The sequence below is a fragment of the Rana temporaria genome, chromosome 2, assembly GCF_905171775.1.
Source record: "Rana temporaria chromosome 2, aRanTem1.1, whole genome shotgun sequence".
NCBI lineage: Eukaryota > Metazoa > Chordata > Amphibia > Anura > Ranidae > Rana > Rana temporaria.
In genome coordinates this window covers 103653302-103665708 of record NC_053490.1, presented here as the reverse complement: position 1 = coordinate 103665708, position 12407 = coordinate 103653302, and the positions used below count along the sequence as shown (strand labels likewise).

The 12407-nt window shown below is 43.6% G+C and overlaps 1 protein-coding gene and 1 long non-coding RNA gene across 3 annotated transcripts in view; both read left to right on the top strand.

Annotated features, from left to right (window-relative positions):
- RARG (retinoic acid receptor gamma) overlaps window positions 1-12407 on the top strand; it is a 308995-nt gene that overhangs the window by 195959 nt on the left and 100629 nt on the right. The gene's annotated exons all lie outside the window — the stretch shown is intronic.
- LOC120929315 lies at window positions 7533-8816 on the top strand. The gene is made up of 2 exons (XR_005747365.1): window positions 7533-8182; window positions 8220-8816. It is a non-coding gene; the product is annotated as an uncharacterized LOC120929315 (long non-coding RNA).

Below are 12407 nucleotides of genomic sequence, written 5' to 3'. Positions count from 1 at the left end.
CCAAAAAGAGAGCAAGTTCTCTATTTCCTTGACGGGAATGGAGAAAATTGGCTTGTCGAGTTTCTCGACGGCTTCACAAGGAACTCGACGAGGAAAACTATGTGTTTCGCCCGGCGAGTTTCTCGGTCGTGTGTACGAGGCTTAAGAGTTTCCTCTACTAGAACCTGCATGACTCATTTGCCTTACTCAGTATTAGCAGGGATTAAAAGTGAAAAGTATTGCCTGCTGGGTACCTATATATTGTTTGAAAAAATAATATAGAAAAATGGTCTTTTAAATGGTGGTCCCCATAGTAATCAGTTATCAGTCATCTTGAGAAAGGTAAAAATGTTTATTAATCAATACATACAATATTCATAAAAGAAGAACAAAGAGGCAGCTATAGGCCCAAATGCATATAAAAAGAACATCAAGTACGATATTGCACACATACATGGAAACTTTGTGATATCGTACTTGATGTTTATGTGACGTGCTTTTTATATGCATTTGGGCCTATAGCTGCCCTCCTAAACAGCACACTGCGTGCAGGGAGTTTGCATGTCTCCCTGTGCTTGTGTGTGTGTTTCTTCTGGGTGCTCTGGTTTCCTCCCACACTCCAAAAACATGCTGGTAGGTTAATTGTCTCCTGTCCAAACTGGCCCTAGTATGTGGATACATGCATGTAATATAGGGGCCTTAAATTGTAAGCTCCTTGAGGGCAGGGACTGATGTGCATGTACAGTATTTTAAGTGCTGTGTAAAATATTCGGCGCCATAAAAACACCTGTAATGAATAAGTCAATCAGATGAAATGGAAAGAATATGTTAATTTATTAACAGACTAGGAGAATGCATGGAGTTTATTGGCATTATCAGATTGTAAAAATGTGCATGCTAGGGAAAATTAGTGGAGGACATTCATTTATGTCTTGCTATTTATATGTGGACAACATAAATTGGACTGATATCTTTTTTTAGTATATATATATATAAACTTGTATAAACATATTAACTTCCCCTATCTATCAGGAATGTTTAGCTGCATCCACTGCATCCACACATGCTGCATCCACACCTTTGCATTAGAAACAATTGTGCATTTTCTACTAACGCATGCCTTTCATAAGGATGAATAGTAAGTAAAAGGTATGTAAAATGCAACATGCTGTAACTGCACTGAAAAACATATCGGTGTTAGGCCCCTTTCACACTGGGGTGGGAGGTGCAGTGGCGGTATAGCGCCGCTATTTTTAGCAGCGATATACCTTCAGAATTGCCACGGAATTGCGTCAGTATTCGTCCGCTAGCTGTGCGGTTTTATTCCCCGCTAGCGGCCAATAAAAGGGTTAATACCGCCGGCAATGCGCCTCTGCAGAGGCGCATTGCCAGTGATATAGCTGCGGTGTCCCATTGTTTTTAATGGGAAGGAGCGGTGGAGGAGCAGTAAACACCCCGCTCCTTTCACCACTCCAAAGATGCTGCTAGCAGGACTTTTGGAGCGGTCCCACCAGCGCAAAAATAAAAATTCTACACTATTGGAGATCATTCTTGGCTCTTGGTGAGCTTTGTTTACTCTAGTTGAAGCATATTAAAAGGTACCATTGGAAGTGGGCTTCTGTATTGACTCCCGGGGGACATCCAATTTATCACAGGCGTATATACTACTGTAATGATAGCCATATCTTTTGGTGAGTCTTGAATTTACTTGATGCTGGTGGCTAGCCTTCTAAGTACTCTAATGCTGCATACACACGATCGGACAATCCGACAACAAAACCGTGGATTTTTTTTCAACGGAATGTTGGCTCAAACTTGTGTTGCATACACACGATCACACAAATGTTGTCGGAAATTCTGAACGTCAAGAACACGGTCACGTACAACACTACGACAAACCGAGAAAAAGGAATTTCAATGATTCCGAGCATGCATCGAATTGATTCTGAGCATGCGTAGGATTTTTGTGCGTCGGAATTGCGATCAGAATTTCTGACAAGAACTTTTGTTGTCGGAAAAATTGAATACCAGCTCTCAAACATTTGTTGTCGGAAAGTCCGACAGCAAATGTCCAATGGAGCATACACATAGTCGGAATATCCGACCAAAAGCTCACATCGAACATTTGTTGTCGGAAATTCTGATTGTGTGTACGCGGCATCAGAAGACTCTACACGTGTTATGGTGTTACCTTGCTGATTTCACTTTTCATCAATTAAGAACACTGTCAGACTCTTTTTTTCTTTTTTGGACGTTCTTTCCTTTATAACAATATTCAGGAATCTTTGTACTTTATATTGGCACTACACTACACGTTATGTAAAGTGTGTATTGCTGGAGACGGCATCAAAGATGCAACAAGCAGGACAATATCAATGCACTGTACCCACAACACACCTTAAAACTATGGGATGTGAACAGAGCCTTATGCCGCATACACACGGTCGGAATTTCCGATGGGAAAAAGTCAGATGGAATTTTTTCGACGGATATTCCGACTGTGTGTATGCCCCATCTGACTTTTTCCGTCGGAAATTCAGACGGACTTAGAAATAGAACAAATTCCGTTCGTCTGTATGGAATTCCGACGGAGAAAAAACATGCATGCTCGTAAACAATTCAACACATGCTAGGAAGCTTTGAACTTCATTATTCTAGGCTCGTCGTAGTGTTGTATGTTACCATGTTTTCGATGGTGGGAATTTGGTGTGTCTGTGTGTATGCAAGACAGCTTGAGTGGAATTCCTTCGAAAAAACCTGTCGGAAATCCGACCGTGTGTATGGGACATTAGGCAAGATGCCAGTTCTAGGCCAGTGGTATGTAAAGTTCTTTGGTCTATGGACCACTTTTCACAGATGAAATGAAGTACCTACTGTATGTGCACATTCACTTCTTACTCTGTAAAATTGTAACCTAAAGACAGATGTCACACTTAGTTGTGGTCTTTTTCTGCCCTTCTCTCACTTACTTGACACCTTGTTGCCACTTTCCTATGGTGTCTCATATTCTTTCACTCAGTGTTATCTGATTTTTATGGCCCCTATTCTTTACTGTTTCTCACCTCAGTTTTACTCCTTTATCCTAAAGCAGAGTGTAAGACGATGGCTTCAGAGAACCTGGCACATGCCTGCGAACCACCAATGGTCCATGGATTACAGATTGAGAAACAATGATGCAGACTACTGCCTACTTTGATGTGCCAATAGTCTTCTTTTAAATATGTGAAAGCTTACCTGTCTACATCACAAATCTGTGCATCTAAAGCCAATTGTTTTCTTGATAGAATAGGTAAGGATTTTTTTGCTCTCTGTGACCTCACTGGAGAGATTTATCATCTCTATTACTCCGAATGACCATTGTCACAGGGACTGAAAGTGAGGGAACAACTGACATTTTGGGGTTCATTTACTAAAGTTGGAGAGTGCAAAATCAGACTCACTACTGCCTGTGGCGTTGCTAGGGGTGTGCGGGGGGTGCGGTCCGCACCTGGGTGCCACGCGCTACAGGTGTGACACCATCCCAAGGGTGAGGAAAGCCCTTGCTGACTTAAAAGTTTTTTTTCTTTCAGCTGGAAACCCACCTCCAGCGCCGCGGCCATGGGTGTTCTCCTCCTCCTCCTCCTCTGTCTCTCTCTGCTGCCTGTCACAATCTATTCGATCGAGGGAGGGGGTGTCAGCTTGCGATGAGGGAGGTTTGTCCTCCATGGTGTTGACGGGTGGGGGGCTGTACTACTAATAAAAGGGGGTAGTTTGTCCTTTGGGGGCTGTACTACTGATAAAGGGGGTAGTTTGTCCAGGGGGGGTGTACTGATGGAGGGGGTGGTTTGTCCTGGGGGGGCTGTACTACTGATAAAGGGGGATAGTTTGTCCTGGGGGGGTGTACTGATGGAGGGGGTGGTTTGTCCTAGGGGGGCTGTACTACTGATAAAGGGGGGTAGTTTGTCCTGGGGGGGTGTACTGATGGAGGGGGTGGTTTGTCCTGGGGGGAGGGGTCTGTACTAATGGAGGGGGGTGCTTTTTCCTGGGGGATGGGGTCTGTACTAATGGAGGGGGGTGCTTTTGTCCTGGGGGGTCTGTACTGATGGGGGAGGGGGTAGTTTGTACTGAGGGGGGTCTGTACTGATGGAGGGGGTTTATACTTAGTCAGGGGTCTATACTGAGGGAGGGGGGTCTGTACTAAGTGGGGGGTCTATACTGAGGAGGACTATACTTTCTGGAGGGAGGGTCTGTATTAAGGGGGGACTATACTTGGAAGGGGGTCTGTTCTGAAGGAGGGGGGTCTGTATTGAGGAGCGACTATAGTTGGTGGAAGGGGAGGGGGGTGACACCATGTTTTACCGCACCGGGTGACACCAACCCTAGTGACTCCACTGACTACTGCATAGAAACCAATCAGCTTCCAGGTTTTATTGCCAAAGCCTAATTGAACAAGCTCGGGTTAGAAGCTGATTGGCTACCATGCACAGGTGCACCAGATTCTGACTGCACCAGTTTTAGTAAATCTACTACACTAAGTTGTAGTCAGAAAGGAAAAAGAGCTCAACTATCCTAATAGGACACTTGTTACAGTGACAAATGTCTAAGGCCCTTTTCACACAGCCGTTCGTATGTCATTTCTTTATCCATCCGTTCCGTATCTCTATGCGATAGCGGATGATCAACCACTGACATCCATCTCTGCTAAGCTCCATTTTTATGACAGAAGAAACCAACATTTTTTCAGATTTTTTGCTGTGGGGATACCCCCCTCCCCATGGCAATTAAAAAAAATGGTGTGGGGTGCTACCCGAAATCCATACCAGACCTTTATCCGAGCATGCAGCCCGGTAGGTCAGGTAAGGGAGGGGACGAGCGAGTTCCCTCACACCCCCCCTCATTCCAGGTCACAGGCCCTCAACAAGCACCTTTCCCCCATGTTTATGGGGACAAGGGCCTCTTCCCGACAACCCTGGCTGGTTGGCTGAGAGCGCTGAATGGAGTATTCTGGCAGGGGGGCTGTCCCCATGTCAGAACACAATAGCATAACAGATATACTAACATCGGAGTGTTAGTACAGTGGCTCCGACCTGAGCTGTCAGTTACAAAAAAACTACTAGTGTGTACGAGGCTTTAAGCTGGATTAACACCAGTAGATTTCTGTTTACATTTTTTTGTATTAAGAATGTTAGTTCAGTTTTCCAATAGTTAGTGAAGTTAAATCAACATTCATTTTGAACCGCAGGGACGAGAAAATTCAAAAGAGCAGAATGGAAATTTTTTCTCAAACAAGGGAATTTTTAACACCGTATGTGGTTCTCATTTAGTAAAGTCTATTATTTCAAAAATCGAAGGTTAAAAGCAAACAAACTTATGAACTACTTTTGAATGACATCAAATACACTGTAAATGTTTGTAGGAATGTTAGTTTGAACGTTCAAATGAAAACCTACTAGTGAGTACAAATCCTTCCTGCTGAACTGGCTGAGATTCAAACTGTGTATGGGCAGGCTGAATGTACCAAGTTGATCAATTGATCAACTTGGGTACAACCAGCATGTCGGGTTTTACTTGCGATTATCACTAGTGGCTGCTATAGCCGCTAGCAATAATCGCTGTCTTCAGTGGCTGTGTTGATAGGGGAATTGATCGAATTTCTTTCCTGCAACGCGTGGTTGAAGGAAATAAATTCACTCCATGTATGGCCTGCCTTAAGCATCATACACACTACTATTGACAGCTCAGTTTGGAGCCTCTGTACTAACAATCTGATCTTAGTAAAGTGATCTCCCCTGCTGTGCTATTGTGTTCCTTACAGGAGGAAGCCTCCGCCAGAACACTACGGCCGGCGCTCTCTTGGCTAAGCTTGTTGGCAGACCTTTTTTGGACATGACCCTTTTTTAGGCATGACCGGCTGTCGTACACATGGGTCGAATGATAGCCGGCTTCTATTGAACCGACTGGTACTGCCCGACATTCGTCCCATGTTTACTGGGCTTTAGTCAAAAATAAACAATGGCAGTTATGTCACACCTTGATGAGAGAAAGTTAACAATGGCAGTTATGTCATACGACAAAGTTAAAGTGTAAGTAATGTTTCATCACTAACTTTTACGTATAGGTAAGCCTATAATAAGGCTTACCTATATATAGTGTAAACATCTCCTAAATGTGCACCATTTAGGAGATATTTACTGTAAATGCAGCCAATGACATTACTGGCACATGCGCTCTGAAGGAACAGCCATCCGTGCCGTTCCTTTAGAGCCCTGTGTCGAAACCGGCGTCTTCCGTGACGTCATCGCAGCTCTGGCCAGTCACAGAGCTGAAGTCCGCGAACCCGTAGCAAGACGGGTGAAGATGGGAGTGCCCGCAGCTCTGACATCTCGGTGCTGACAGAGCTTTGTTTCAAGATAAGTTTAACATAATGTGCTGGTATGCGATGCATAGAACATTAACAATGGCAGTTATGTCACACATTGATAAGAGAACGTTAACAATGGCAGTTATGTCACACGTTGATGAGAGAACGTTAACAATGGCAGTTATGTCACACGTTGATGAGAGAACGTTAACAATGGAAGCTTTGTCACATGTTGATGATGGAACGTTAACAATGGCAGTTATGTTACACATTGATGAAATTTTTTTAACAATGGCAGCTATGTCACACGTTAAGGAGAGTACGTTAACAATATCAGTTAGGTCACATTGATGAGAGAATGATAACAATGGCAGTTAGGTCACGTTGATGAGAGAACATTAACAATGGCAGTTACGTAACACGTTGATGATGGAATGTTATCAATGGCAGTTATGTTACACATTGATGTGAGAAAGTTAACAATGGCAGTTAGGTCACATTAATGAGAGAATGTTAACAATGGTAGTTAGGTCACGTTGATGAGAGAACGTTAACAATTGCAGTTAGGTCACATTGATGAGAGAATGTTAACAATTGCAGTTACGTCACACGTTGATGATGGAGTGTTATCAATGGCAGTTATGTTACAGGTTGATGTGAGAAAGTTAACAATGGCAGTTAGGTCACGTTAATGAAGCCTCGTACACACGACCGAGAAACTCGACAGAATCCATCAAGAAACTTGGTGGGAGAGCTTTTTTGCTGAGGAAACCGGTCGTGTGTACGTTTTTGATCTAGGAAACTGTCGAGGAACTCAACGAGAAAAAAAGAGAACAAGTTCTCTTTTTCCTCGACGGGAGTCTCAATTTCCTCGTCGTGTTCCTCTTCGGGCTGGTTTTCGACGAGAAACTCGAGCGTGTGTATGCTAAGAAACCCTTGCATGCTCAGAATAAAGTATGAGACGGGAGTAAAAGTAGCGCTTGTAATGGAGATAGCACATTTTTCACGCTGTAACAGACTGAAAAGTGCAAATCGTCTCCGACCAAACTTTTACTTAACACGCAGTAACATGAGATTAGCAAAAGCAGCCCCAAGGGTTGTGCCAGTGGAATCGAACTTCCCCTGCCGTTGTATGTGTTGTACGAGGAGATTCTGTCTTGACTGTGTGTACGCAAAGCAAGCTTGTCGAGTTCCTCGACAAGCCTAACAAGGAACTCGTCGAGGAAAACGATGTGTCTTTTCCGACGAGTTCTTCGGTCGTGTGTACGAGGCCTGAGAGAATGTTAACAATGGTAGTTAGGTCACGTTGATGAGAGAACGTTAACAATGGCAGTTAGGTCACATTGATGAGAGTACGTTAACAATTGCAGTTAGGTCACATTGATGAGAGAACGTTAACGATTGCAGTTACGTCACACGTTGATGATGGAATGTTATCAATGGCAGTTATGTTACACATTGATGTGAGAAAGTTAACAATGGCAGTTAGGTCACATTAATGAGAGAATGTTAACAATGGTAGTTAGGTCACGTTGATGAGAGAACATTAACAATTGCAGTTAGGTCACATTGATGAGAGAATGTTAACAATTGCAGTTACGTCACACGTTGATGATGGAGTGTTATCAATGGCAGTTATGTTACAGGTTGATGTGAGAAAGTTAACAATGGTAGTTAGGTCACGTTGATGAGAGAACGTTAACAATGGCAGTTAGGTCACATTGATGAGAGAACGTTAACAATGGCAGTTAGGTCACGTTGATGAGAGAATGTTAACAATGGCAGTTAGGTCACATTGATGAGAGAACGTTAACAATGGCAGTTAGGTCACGTTGATGAGAGAATGTTAACAATGGCAGTTAGGTCACATTGATGAGAGAATGTTAACAATGGCAGTTAGGTCACGTTATTTATCCATTTAAACTTAGAAGGAGTTGAAGAACATTTCAGATAACAGGAAAAGTGCGAGAAGAAAAAAAAATCTAGCGGTGTAACTGCAGAAAAAGGGAAATGGTTCATGAGAAAGGAAAGTAAGTGCGTTTAAAAAAACTAAGCTATTCCGAGATGGAAAAATATGGAGAAGGCACCAAGAGAAATAAAAGCAGGCAATGGAGGAGGGGAGAAAGGGGGAAGGGGGAGACGGGATGAAGAAAGGGTGAACGAGAGGAGAAAGTAATAGGGACCAGGAGAGGGAGAGAGAGGGCAGGCGTGTAATAGTATCAATGCCTTGGAAAATTGTGTAGCAGGCAGAGAAGGAAGGACTGACACAGGGCTGGGTCACATGGAGGTTACTGCACCCAAAGGGGGTTCTGGCAGGGTTCATACAGAGCTGGCTGCCTGCATCTTACTGACAGGGAGGGGAGAGAGAGAGAGGAAAGGAGGGGGAGATGGATTCCCTCTCACAGGCGACTCATATTGAAAGGAAAATGCAGAGTTTCACGCCACAGGAATGTACCACTACATCCTGACCTAAGGGGAGAAAGGGAGCCAGAAAGGCTGAAATGGATTGACAGAGAGGGAGAGAAGTGGGCACCGTAGCTGTGACTGTACATGCGTGGAACTTTTTAGTTGTCAAAGACAGAAAGATCAAATGTGAGCAGAGAAAAGTTTAGAACACAAACAAAAAGCCAATACACACAATACACAGCAACAAATGTTTCTACTATTAAACTTTGTAGACGTACATATTTCTGTATATACGTATGCACAGGCACTTGCTGCAAGAGCTTTTTCACACTTGAGCTTTTATCACCACTTAGCACATCTGCTGCAACAAAAAAGAATATGGCCTCAAGGCTGTAGATATGTATCAAGATGATGAAATCTGCCACATACAGTAGTACTTAAGAAACATATTTTAGTCTTTCCAGTGCTTGCATGAAACATGATATGTACCTCTTTTTTTTCATCTTCCTCTAAGCTCCTGTTTATGGGGGCTGCTGCTAAGTTCAGGCGAAGAAAGTGAAGGGGAAGGACTGCCTAGGGGTGCACAGCCTAGGGATCGGGGTCCACATGGGTCACACTGCTTGTTTTACAATAGATAGAATGTGTAACAATATCATTTATAGTCCAAGAGCAGTGAGAAAACTGATACTTGACACGTTAAAGACCGTAATAAAGTGTTCCCCAAACTTTTATTAGCAGAACGTTATATTTGGAGACTTTGTTGTGTCCTAAGTTAAGCTGGCCATACACGTAAACATTTTTCTTATTCAGTTCAGTGGGTTGAATGAGAAGAATTCATATTCCCCATACGAATGCTAAAAAGATGGATGACTCTCCCCTGGATATTGTATTCTGACAGCTGGCACCTATGGCTGTCAGAATACCCAAACAGTGACTGCAGTGTGGCTGGCTGCAGGCCACATTTTTTCCATCCCACCTTCTTCAGTTTTTCAATCAAGGTTGATGCGCTTGGTGTTGTCAGCAGGGCTAACTAAGCTGAACCACTTTCTGTCATAAGACTGCTAGAGCCCATTAGACCCTTCAGGTCTTTAATTACTTTTGCTTGGCAGCTGCTGCTGGTATTAGCATACAGATTTTTCCAAAAGTATTGGGACACCTGCATTGGTGTGCGCAGCCTATTGCATTAGGCACCCCAGAGCACAAACACATGCATGTATACCAGCAGAGAATTGGACAGCATTAGTACAGCAAAGATTGGTGTCAGTAGAGCAGTGGATGGTGTCAGTACTTTTTTTTATTCTTATTATTTGTTAATTATTTTTTACAATATTCTTACAAGTTTTTATTTTTTGTTTTTTTTAGGAGCCCTGTTGTGGGGCTTTAGTGAAATTTAAAGGGTCTAAACAGACCCCTGATGTCTCACTTTTGAGAAATAGAATGAAATTGAAGACAGAAATTCCCTAGTCCCTTTCTCTGCAGCCTGCAGTAAACATAGTTTACTATCCTTCAGTTAAAAATGATAAAAGGAGTGATTGGTACAGATCACCGACTGTCTTCCTTGAGAAAAGGTTGACCGGTTAATTAAATATTTACCAGCCCCTTCCCCGCTCCTAGGAGGAGGGGTTAGGGTGTGCCCATGCACACCTGGCACACCCTGTGTGCACGCCTATGGACACCTGCCTTTACATGCACATGAACTTTAATGGCATCCCAGTCTTAAGGCTCTTTCACACGGGCGGCCCGTTCAGATCCGCCTGCCAGTTTTTTAGGCGGACCTGAACAGGCGCTCCATGCTCCTCTATGGAGCCGAGGATGTCAGCGGTGACGGAGGAAAAATCGACTTTTCCATCCGTCTGGCGGATCGGATCGGGTGAACACGGACATACGGTCCGTGTTCATCTGATCCCCCCATAGGGGAGAGCAGAGAAAAGACAGGGCGGTCCCTGCACAGTGTGCGGGGACCGCCCTGTCATCCGCCAGCTCAGCAGGGATCAACGGAGCGATCCCCGTTGAGCAAGCGGAGGTACACGGGGCGGATCATTACTGATCCGCCCCGTGTGAAAGGGGCCTAAGTCCGTAGGGTTCAATATTGAGTTGGCCCACCCTTTTCAGCTACTACAGCTTCAACTCTTCTGAGAAGGCTGTCAACAAGGTTTAGAAGTGTGTCTATGGGAATGTTTGACCATTCTTCCAGAAGCGCATTTGTGAGGTCAGGTACTGATGTTTGATAAGAAGGCCTGGCTCACAGTCTCCACTCTAATTCATCCCAAAGGTGTTCTATCTGGTTGAGGCCAGGACTCTGTGCAGGCCAGTCAAGTTCCTCCACCCCAAACTCGCTCATCCATGTCTTTATGGACCTTGCTTTGCAGAGCTCCACCAGATTTTGCACTCTCCAGTTTTAGTAAATCAACCCCAAAGTGTCTCTCACATATTGATAGTGCACCATAGCACCATTATCAGCACTCGTAAAAAATTGTTCCAATTGGACAAGCTTCAAATACAAGCTGGATTACAGAAAACCAGCTACCAACTGAATTTTGCTGCAATCCAGTGACGCGTTTCGTCATTGAACTTCATCAGGTGTGAGAAAAAACTGTTGAAAAACTGTAACCTCATATAATTTTAAATTAGTATTTTCAATTTACTTGATATGGACCAGAATAAAAAAATGTGGGTGGTTTTCATAGGCAGCTTTACGTCGGCTCTTGTGGGGTATTTGTAATTTAAGAATTTGAGTACCTAAACCGCTACATGCAGCAGTTTGTAAGGCAACTGCTGTGCGTTTTCTGTAGAATATACTGTATGGTGCCTTACCCAACATTAGACTGCAGCTGAGATTTATTTTCTCGGGCCTAAAAATGCAAAGGAAAAAGTTCAGATGTGAATGGGCTGCTAACTTTTGATTTTTGATGCTACTGAATGGAAGAAGGAACATGACTATGACTGACTGTCCAGTATTGTAATCCTCAGTGTCAGCTAGTGGCAGCTCAAGGGGAATAGAGAGAGCAGCTGAAAACACCTGTAAAAGCCAGGAGCGATGAAGTCCCCCATGGTGCAGCTGTTGTCTGTACTCTCTCTTCTCCCCTGCAGCCGCTGCTGGCTAACACGGGAGAGCCGGATCACATGACGGGATCGGAGCGGGCTGAAAGTAGCTAAGTATATAGATCTTCTTTACACAAGTTAGTTAGTATAGGTGTTAGGAAGGGGAGGGAACATTTTTAAGTCTAGTTAGGTTTTATGTGGAATTCTACTTTAATGGTTGTGGGATAGCATATTTCTTACTTAGCATGTGTTATTTGTTACATGGATATTAAGAAAAGGAAGATATTTACCACAACTTAATTAAAGTCATGATTTTCCCCACTAATTTCTTCACTCTTGCTGCATCAGACAATATAACCACAACTAACACACTGTAATCTGTATCAGCATACCAAACTAGAGCATGTGTTTATAATTAATGACTATTCTGTGCATTGCTGTGCCTCCGGGGATTTCTTTTATGTTGTGTGACATAGACGTCACTATGTAGGGAAGGTGCTGGGGATTATGACAGCCTGTCATTCACTCACTAAATGGTTAGCATGCTTGTCTTGCAGCCCTGGGTTCCTTAGTTCCATTCCAACCTGTGCATGTGTTTCCTGGGTCACCTATATATATAACACATAACTTGTTTGGCTGG